We start from the raw sequence: 10,358 nt of genomic DNA on the forward strand, positions 1-10,358 counted from the left end.
TTTAATTTAATTTAATTTAATTTAATTTAATTTAATTTAATTTAATTTAAATTTAATTTAATTTTACTTTATTTTATTATTTTATTTCATATTTTATTTTTATTTTTTGTTGTTTTCATTTTATTTTTCATCGGGATAAGAGTACTCTTCAATCCCCATGTCCCATCAACCCCGGTCTCCCAGCCTCCTCCCCTCTGGAAGCCATTAGTTTGTTCTCTGTAGTTCAGAGTCTGTTTCTTGGTTTGTCTCTCTTTTCTTTTCCTTTACTGTTTTTGTTCCTCAAAATCCACATGAGTGAGATCACATGGCATTTGTCTTTCTCTGACTGACTTACTTCAATAAGCATTATACTTTCTATCTCTATCCATGTTGCTGCAAGTGGCAAGTTTTCATTCTTTTCAATGGCTGAGTAATATCCCAGGTTTCTATCATGAATGGATGTTGTTCTTTGTCAAAAGTGTTTGCTATATCTGCTGAAATGATCATGTGGTTTTGTCCTTTTTCTTTTTGATGTGATTATCACTATGGTTGTTATGAGAATATTAAACCACTCTTGCATCCCGGGAATAAATCTCAATTTATTGTGGTATATGATTTTTTAACTATATATTGTTGGATTCAGTTTGCTAATATTTTGTTGAGAACTTTTGCATTTATATCCATGAGAGACACCAGCCAATGGATCTCTCTCTCTCTCTCTCTCTCTCTCTTTTTTTTTTTTTTTTTGTGGTGCCTTTATCTGGTTTTGGTATCAGGGTAATAATAGTCTTATAGAATAAATTTGAATGCATTCCTTCCTCTTGTATTTTTTTTGAATCACTTAAAAAAATGAGCATTGATTCTTTTTTCATTATTTGGTAGAATTTGCCTGTGAAGCCGTCTGACTTTTGTTCACTGGGAGATTTTTTTATTACAGATTCAATTTCATTGCTAGTAACTGGTCTGTTCAAATTCTTCTATTACTTCCTGCTCTAGTGTTGGTAGGCTATATTTTTGTAGGAATTTATTCATTTCTTCTAGTTGTCCAATTTGTTGGCATAATATTCTCCTAAAATTGCTTGTATTTCTGTGGTATTGGTTGTTATTTCCTCTTTCATTAGTAATTTTGTTTATTTGGGTAATTTCTCTCTCTCTCTCTCTCTCTCTCTCTAATGAGTTTTGATACAGCTTTATTAATTTTGTTGAATTTTTCAAAGACCAGATCCCGGTTTCATTAACTTGTTCTATTGTTTTTGTTTTTTGCTTGCTTGTTTGTTTTTCACTGTTTATATCATTTATTTCTGACCTAATCTTAATTACATCCTTCCTTTTTCTGGGTTTGGGACTTTCTTTTCTAACTCGTTTAGGTACAAGGTTAAGTTCCTTATTTGAGATTTTTCTTCCTTCTTCAGGTAGGCCTGTGTTTGTATAAACTTCCCTCTTAGAACCACTTTTGCTGCATCCCAAAGATTTTGGACCATTGTGTTTTCTTTTTCTCTTTTTAAATCATTAATTGGTTGATTGATTTATTTTTGTTTCAAGTTTTTATTTGAATTCTAGTTAGTTAATATATAGGGTAATACTGATTTCAGGGGCAGAATTTAGCAATTCATCACTTATATGTAAGTGCTTATCACAACAAGTGCCCTTCTTAATACCCATCACCCACTTAGCCTATCCCCTGCCCACCTCTCCTGTAGCAACTCTCAGTTTGTTCTCTATAATTAAGAAGTATCTTATGATGTGGGGTTCCTGGGTGGCTCAGTTGTTTAAGAGTCCAACTTTGGCTCAGGTCATGATCTTGTGGTTGTGGGTTCAAGCCCCACATCGGGCTCTGTGCTGACAGTTCAGAGCCTAGAGCCTGCTTTGGATTCTGTGTCTCCTTCTCTTTCTGCCACCCCCTCTGCTGCTCTCTCTCTCTCTCTCTCTCTGTCTCTCTCAAGAATAAATAAATGTTAAAAAAAATTTAAAAGTCTCTTATGGTTTCTCTCTCTCTCTCATCTCCTTTCCCCACATTCATTTGTTTTGTTTCTTACTTTCCACATACGTATGAAATCATATGGCATTTGTCTTTCTCTGACTGACTGGTTTCACACAGCATGATACACTCTAGCTCCACCCACATCATTGCATATTACATGATTTCATTCTTTTTGAAGGCTGAGAAATATTGTCTGTATACACAACCTCTTCTTTATCCATTCATCAATTGATGGAAATTTGGGATCCTTCCATAATTTGGCTGTGGTTGGTAGTGCAGCTATAAACATCAGGGCAGTGTGCCACCTCAAACCAATATTTGTGCATCTCTTGGATAAATACCTAGTAGTACAATTGTTCAGTCATGGGATAGTTCCAATTTTAACTTTTGAGGAAACTCCACAGTGTTTTCCAAAGTGGCTGCAAGTTTTCTTCTTGTTTCTATACATTTTCTCTGATCCTTTCTTCTCTTGCTTTCTTCCATGGTTTGTTGGCTTTCGTTAGAGATACACTTGGATTAATTTCTGTTTATTCTTTGCTTATCTATTACTGGTTTTGAATTGTGGTTAGGTTTGTACATAACATCTTCTGCATATAGCACTCTATGTACGTTGATGGTCACTTAAGTTTAGACACAAGTTTTACTCCTCTCACTCCTAGAATTTATGTATATAGTGTCATATTTTTCCCACCAAAATTCCTTTTACTTTGTTTGTTTGTTTGTTTGTTTGTTTGTTTATTTATATTTTATTTAAGTCCAAATTGGTTAACATGTAGTGCAATAATGGCTTCAGGAAAAGAATTTAGTGATTCATCAAACACCTAGTGCTCATCCTGACAAGTGTCCTCTTTAATGCCCATCACCCATTTAGCCCATCCCTCCACCAACACCCCTCTGGCAACCCTCAGTTTATTCTCTGTATTTAAGAGTCTCTTATAGTTTGCCTCCCTCTCTGTTTTTATCTTATTTTATCTTTCCTTTCCTTCCCCTATGTTCTGTTTTGTTTCTTAAATTCCACATATGAATGAAATCATATGATATTTATCTTTCTCTGACTGACTTATTTCGCTTAGCATAATACACTCTAGTTTCATCCATGTTCTTGCAAATGGCAAGATTTCATTTTTTTGATCACTGAGTAATACTACATTGTAATATATACCATAACTTCTTTACCCATTCATCATTCGATGGACATTTGGCTATTATTGATAGTGCTGCTATAAGCATTGGGGTGCATGTGCTCCTAAAATCAACATCTTTGTATCCTTTGGGTAAATACCTAGTAGTGCAATTGTTGGGTCATAGGGTAGCTCTATTTTTAATTATTTAAGGAAAGTCCATACTGTTTTCTGGAGTGGCTGCACCAGTTTGTATTCCCACAAGCAATGCAAAAGTGCTCCACTTTCTCCATATCCTTGCCAACATTTGTTATTTCCTGAGTTATTCATTTTAACCATTTTGACAGGTGTGAGGTAGTTTCTCATTATGGTTTTGATTTGTATTTCCCTGATGATGAGTGAAGCTGAACACCTTTTCATGTGCCTGTTAGCCATCTGGATGTCTTCTTTCAAAAAGTGTCTGTTCATGTTTTTTGTCCATTTTTTCCCTGGATTACTTATTTTTGGGGTGTTGAGTTTGATAATTTTTTTATAGATTTTGGATATTAATCCTTTATCTGATATGTCATTTGCAAATATCTTCTCCCATTCCATTGCTTGCCTTTTATTTTGTTGATTGTTTTCTTCACTGTGCAGAAACTTATCTTGATGAGGTCCCAATAGTTCATTTTGCTTTTGTTTCCCTTGCCTTGGGAGACATTTCTAGTAAGAAGTTATTGTGGCTGATGTCAAAGAGGTTGTTGCCTCTTTTATCCTCTAGAATTCTGATGGTTTCCTATATTACATTTAGGTCTTTCATCCATTTTTTTTGTATGGTGTAAGAAAATGGTCCAGGTTTATTCTTCTACATGTCGCTGTCCAGTTTTCCCAGAACCATTGGAAAGAATTTTCCTGCTTTGTTGAAGATTAGTTGGCCATACATATTTGGATATAGATCTTGGTTTCTTTCTCAAGATTGGGGAAATTTTCACCTATTATTTTTCACATATATTTCTGCCCTATTATGTTTCTCTTCTTCTTCTAAGATCCCTATAATGCAAATATTATTACCCTTGATGGAGTAAAATGATGGAATTTCATTTATTGTGTTCTTGATCTCTGATTGGTTCTTTTCATCTCTGTGCTAAGGGTCTCACTGATGTCCTCCATCCTTTTCTCTAGTCCAGTGAATATTTTTATGATTATTACTTTAAATTCTTTATAAGTCATATTACTTTTACCTGTTTCACTCTGGTTTCTTGCTGCGGTTTGGACCTATCCTTTCATTTGGAAGATGTTTCTCTCTCTCTCCTCTTTTTGTCTAACTTCCTTTTTCTGTTTCTGTATATTTCTCTGTGTTAGGAAAGTCAGCTAATTTTCTTGCCCTTAAAGATAACAGCCTTATAAAGAGGTCTTGTAGTGCCCTGCAGTGCAGTGTCTCCTTTTCTCCAAGACCTGGGTTTCTGGGAGTGTCTCCTATGTGAGTGGTGTGTGCTGTGCTATTGAGTCTTGGCCTCTTTTTCCCTCAGGCCAGTTGTCTTCTGAGTTTCTTCACCTATTGTGGGTATCAAGGTATGCAGTGGTCTGCTTGCAAAAGGAGAGTTGCACCCACCACTTCCGGAACTGAGGTCCTGCAAAATACATGGGTCAGGAAATGTGGTGTTGCAGGGTTTGTGTCGGTTTTCTGGGGAAGGGGCCCAAAGTACTGGGACTCACCCACATGTGACTTGGAAGGATGGATGTGCTGAAGTGTAGATAGGGGACCAGGCTTGGTACAAGCAAGTTAGGTAAGGAGTGTGGGCTCCATGCTGATTCCCACAGGTAGCTATTGTTTATGCTGGGGAATGGGGAGGGGAAATGGCACCTGCTATCTCCTTTGTTTCTGGAGGGGTTTCCCTATGATCCCTGTCTCTCCAGGCCATGCTTTGGGATGAGCAAATCACTCTCCTTGCCATCTGCTCCCAAAGTTTTTCATACTGCTGGTTCTATGCTGTATCTACACTGGCTGTTTGTTGTGCTGTCTTTTTTTTTTTTTTTTTAACGTTTATTTATTTTTGAGACAGAGAGAGACAGAGCATGAACAGGGGAGGGACAGAGAAAGAGGGAGACACAGAATCTGAAGCAGGCTCCAGGCTCTGAGCCGTCAGCCCAGAGCCCGACTCGGGGCTCGAACTCACAGACCGTGAGATCATGACCTGAGCCGAAGTCGGCGCTTAACCAACCAAGCCACCCAGGCGCCCCTGTGCTGTCTTTTTAAGAGCAGAGATTCCACTTCCTAACATCCACACAGCTCTCCCAGAGTCCCATCCACCAATTTTGAAATTTCCAGGCTTTAAGTCCTACTGGTTTTAAGAACTAATGAAATCTGGCCCCTCTCACTTTCCAAGGCATATCTTATGGAGATTAGTCCTCCCACCTCATGGGCTTCCTGGTGTGAAAATTAGTTTTCTGCCCTTCTCCACACTACTGGTTCCCTCCCCACTGTAGATGCCCTCTGCCTGTTTTGCTTCCAGATAGTGTCTTCACACTTCCTACCTCCTTTGATATGACCTCTTCCTTGCCTTTAGTTGTGGAGTTTGTTCTACCAGTCTTTGAGTCATTTCCTGGGTTATTCATGCTGACAGAGGTGTTATCTAGTTGTCTCCCTGGGATGAGTTGAACTTGCAGAAATTTTTCCCTTCTTTTTTTTTGGAAGCAGTTGAGAAGAACTGGTGCTAATAATGCTTCTTTAAATGTTTGGTAGAATTCATTAGTGAAGCCATCTGTCCTTGGGCTTTTATTCGTTGGGGGATTTTGGATTACTGATTCAATCTCCTTACCAGTTCCAGAAACTTACTGGTTCTTTTTTATATTTTCCATCTCTTTGTTGAAATTTTCATTTGATTTATTCATTGTTTACACAGGCCTGTTGAGCATCTTTATGATGGTTATTTTGAATTATTTTTCAGATAACAAATATATATCTGTTATATATCTGTTTATTTAAGATTGATTTTAGGTAATTTATGTTTTACTTTTGATAGGGCCGTTTCCCTTTTTTTTTTTCTTCACATTCCTTGTAATTTTTTGTTGGTATCTATGTATTTGAAAAAATAGCCACTGGCTTGGTACAGGGAAATACCTTTACCATTCAGTTTAACTAGAGATTCTGGGGACCCCTCAAACTGTAGATGTGTCTTCTCTGAGCTTGTGCATGTAGATTCTTGATTAGAAGGATTGGCTGATCTCTCCTTTCCTTTCCTTTCCTTTCCTTTCCTTTCCTTTCCTTTCCTTTCCTTTCCTTTCCTTTCCTTTCCTTCCCTTCCCTTCCCTTCCCTTCCCTTCCCTTCCCTTCCTTGTCTTTTCTTGTCTTTCTTTCTTCTCTCTCTCTCTCTCTCCTCTCCTTTCTCTTCTTTTCCTTCCCTCCCTCCTTTCCTTTCTAGACCTTATGATCTCTTGCTCCCTCTAATGTTTGTCGACTGTACTCCAAAGCAGGGGCACACAGCACACTACCCAACTCTCAGTAGCCCCCAGGTATCTGGATTACTCTGAGTCCCATCAATGCCAAATTCAGGTTAGCCAAAACCTAGTCCCTTAAGCAGTCCCCTGAAAAGCTGGAACATTTGACATATGCTCCATCCTTCGCTTTCCTGCTGGGAGGAGAGGCCCTCAGGCTTTATCAGCTTGTCTGCTCTATTGCAGGTCTGCTGGAGCAGCAATATGCTGCCCAGATCTTTTTTTTTTTTTTTTTTTTTTGTCCCCCTTTTTTACTTTTCAATCACCTCCAGGCATTTAGAGCATGCTAAATAGATCCCATCCACACTCTGAAACAGGTGAAACAGAAACCGGTCCCTCAGGTGGTTCCTAGAAACATCAGGTTATTGTATGGTCTAGTATTCTCTTTCCCACCTCAGGGTTAGATTGGGAGGTAGAAGTTTCTTCCTGGTCACATGGTACTGTGCTCTGGGGAGGGGCTATGGTGAGCAGGGAGGGGCCACGGACTTTCCTACCAGCTCAGTGAAGCTGGTTTTACACTTATCTGGGGTATATTGGAGTCCTTTAATTAGATTCTGATTTTTTTTTTCACAAGAAGTGGTCTATGTATTGTCTCCATGGAAGGAAGGAGAGTCTTAGGTTTCTTATTTGCCATCTTGCTAATGTCCCAGATTAATATTTAAAAAAATATTATCATGTGTTCATATCTTTCTTGATAGACTATATAAATCATTCTCTAATTCTTAATTATAAAGTTTAGTAAATTTTATAAATTTTAAGTATGTGATATGACATTTAAATATAACATTAATTTATATTATTAGTCATCTGGCATTAAACTTTCTTGATAGCCTCCATAGCATATAATTATTCAGCTATAATCCTCACACTGCCTGTCAAAAACAATAAATCAAACGCATTCTAAGCAGATTCTGCTGAATATTTTCCTAAACATACTTATTTTAATCTCCACAGACTTGCACTTTGTTCCTTCTTGTATAAATCTCCTCCCATTTATTGTATATTCCATTTATTATGTTGCAAATAATACATAATTTGCAATATAAATTTATAATAAATAATATAAATTATTTTTATAATAATATTAGTAATATTATTACTTCATCATATTATTTTTCTCCCATTTGATCTCAATGCTATGTTTAGGATATTTTTATCAATGTGAAAAACCATAGTAGACTCCTTAGCTAATTATTTTTAGGATACAATATACCTAACAGTGGTTTTCAAGTTGGTTTCCTCACTAATTCTGAATAACTTTTGAAAATCTATATTCCTGTCTCACACAATTTCATTATGATAGTGGAAAATAAAAACATAAAATAAAATTAGCATAAATTTAAATTTTACTATATTTTAAATAAAATATATTATTGATGTTTTTAAAATGTGGTAGCTGAATATCTGAAGTTGTTTGGTGGTATTATGTTAAATTATTAGTAATAACAAAAATGTATGTGGAATAGTGACCATAGAGTCAGCTACATAAACTTTTTTTTAGAATCCTCAATATAATGTGAAAAACACAAGTATTTGTTAAATTATCTTCTAAATTCAAAGTCTTTTAGTCTAAGTTATAATTGATTACCTGAAAGGCATTTTAAGCAACAGGATACAGTATTCATATGGGTCTCTAACTACACAGACATCTATTAGGTAATAAATCCAGGCATAAACAGATCATCAAATTGATTCAGAAGTTACATAGAGGACAATCTTATGACCCAGAATTCTAAATATCCAGAAAGTGCAAAGAGTACCCAGAAACTATATTTTATCAATAAAATTACTGAGTAATTGTAATATAAAAACAGCAGAGTTTGATACAATGCAATTTAAATGCAGTATATTAGGGCATAATTTAGTTGGATATATGTTTGGAAGATAAGATATGTATAATAAGTGAATGTGAAGTTACAGATTTTTAAATGAAAAAGATATAAGGTATTGGTTACTTTGCCTATGAAAGCATATGAAGCCTGCACTGTTACCTAAATAATTAAGAATATCATTTAGTAACTATTATAATACAGAATGTAAAGGGAATTATCCCTGTTTTAGAATAACAAGTGTCAAAATATGTAATATGCTTTCAAAACTAGCAAAAATATTATTGTGATATAAAATATATAAGCCAAGGTAAAGTACAAATATATGTGGAGTAATGACCATATAGTAGGTGCTCAATCATTTAAACACTAACACTTTAGATCATAGTAACTAAACAGCCAGTCTGGACAAGTTGGCATAGAGTTATCTATTCCTCCCATCATTCACCTTCCCACAACCAAGTATCTCAGTAAACCATTGAACTAATGCAAGGGGCAGCCACAAAAGTATTCTGAAAAATAGGAGAAAGACACGCTAGTTAGGAACCCCAGGACTGGAGGAACGACATTCAGGCAGGGCCTCTTATAACTCATCTACCAAAAGCTGAAGGCTCAGCATCTTGAGTCCCAACCTTGCAAAAGAAGCTGGCCTAGTTAAGCTAATTCCTCTATCAGGCTTCACTGGGTGTTCTCACATGCCCAAGTGTACCACCAAGACACATCAACCAAAAGCCAAGCTGACAAAAGCTGCCACAAGCACATTACCTTGCTGCTTAGATCAATTCAAATGCAGCAACGTATGTAGGTTTAACATAAAAGGATGAAAATGATATATCATGAAAAAACATTAATTGCAAAGGAAAAACATAAGTGATTATAATAATATCAGATAAAGTAGACTTCAGAACAAAGAAAATCACTATAAGCATAAAGGGACATTACATAATAATAAAAAGATCAATCCATCAGGAACACATAATAATCTGAAGTGAGTAAGCAGCAAACAACAGAGCCTCAAAATATATGAAGCAAAAACTAATAGAGTTGGAAGAAGCAATACACAAATCTACAAGTATAATGGAGGCGTACATATCCTACTCTCACCAATCATAGAATTATGACAGAGGAAATCAGCAAAAATATAGAAGATCTGAGCAACATTATCAACCAACATGATTTAATTGACATATATAGAACACTCTACCTAAAAAGCAGAATACATTAGAAAAAAAGTTAAAATACTCCATATCCTTAGAAATAATATAAACCACAACAAATTCAACAAATTTTAAAGAAATAGAATAAAATAAAGTACATTTTTACCCATAATGGAATCAAACTAGAAATCAATAAAACACATCAGTAAAATCTCTAATATTTGGCAATTAAACACTTCTAAATAATCTATCAACGACTAACTGTGAAAGGAAATAAAATATTCACAGAAAAAATGAAAATGTAATGTCAAAAATATATGTGATGCAATTTAATGTTGAAAAGAATATTTACAGCATCAAATTCTTACATTAAAATAGATTACATTAAAAATTACATTGAAAAGATTTACATTAAAAATATTTACATTAAAAATTCAATATTTAACCTCCAGCTTCAACAAACAATAAAAGAAGGAACAAAAACGCAAATCAAGTAGAAGGGATGAAATAAAAAAGATAAGATTTTAAAACCAATGGAATCATAAACATAAAAATAATAAGGGGAAATCAAGAAAACAAAATACTGGTTTAAAAAAAGTCAATCTCAGAAGGTAACAGTTTCTTTGTATAACAATTTAAAATGATAAAATTATAGCAGTGGAGACCAGATTGGTTGTTCACAGGGATTAAAGAAGAGAAGAGGGAGGGAGGTAGACATGATTATGAAAGGGTGGCACATGGGATCCAGTGATGGAGCTGTTGGGTATGTTTACTACAGTGACAGTTTCATGAATGTACACATGTGATAAAATTGTAT

General features: G+C 35.4%; 1 pseudogene; it reads right to left on the minus strand.

The window, feature by feature from the left end:
• The window catches only part of LOC121037903 (tRNA selenocysteine 1-associated protein 1-like), a 6,164-nt pseudogene extending 1,460 nt beyond the window's left edge, over nucleotides 1-4,704 (minus strand).
• Nucleotides 4,705-10,358: the final 5,654 nt, after the last annotated feature.

Source organism: Herpailurus yagouaroundi, unplaced genomic scaffold (assembly GCF_014898765.1).
Source record: "Herpailurus yagouaroundi ecotype Mexico unplaced genomic scaffold, PumYag 164, whole genome shotgun sequence".
Lineage (NCBI taxonomy): Eukaryota > Metazoa > Chordata > Mammalia > Carnivora > Felidae > Herpailurus > Herpailurus yagouaroundi.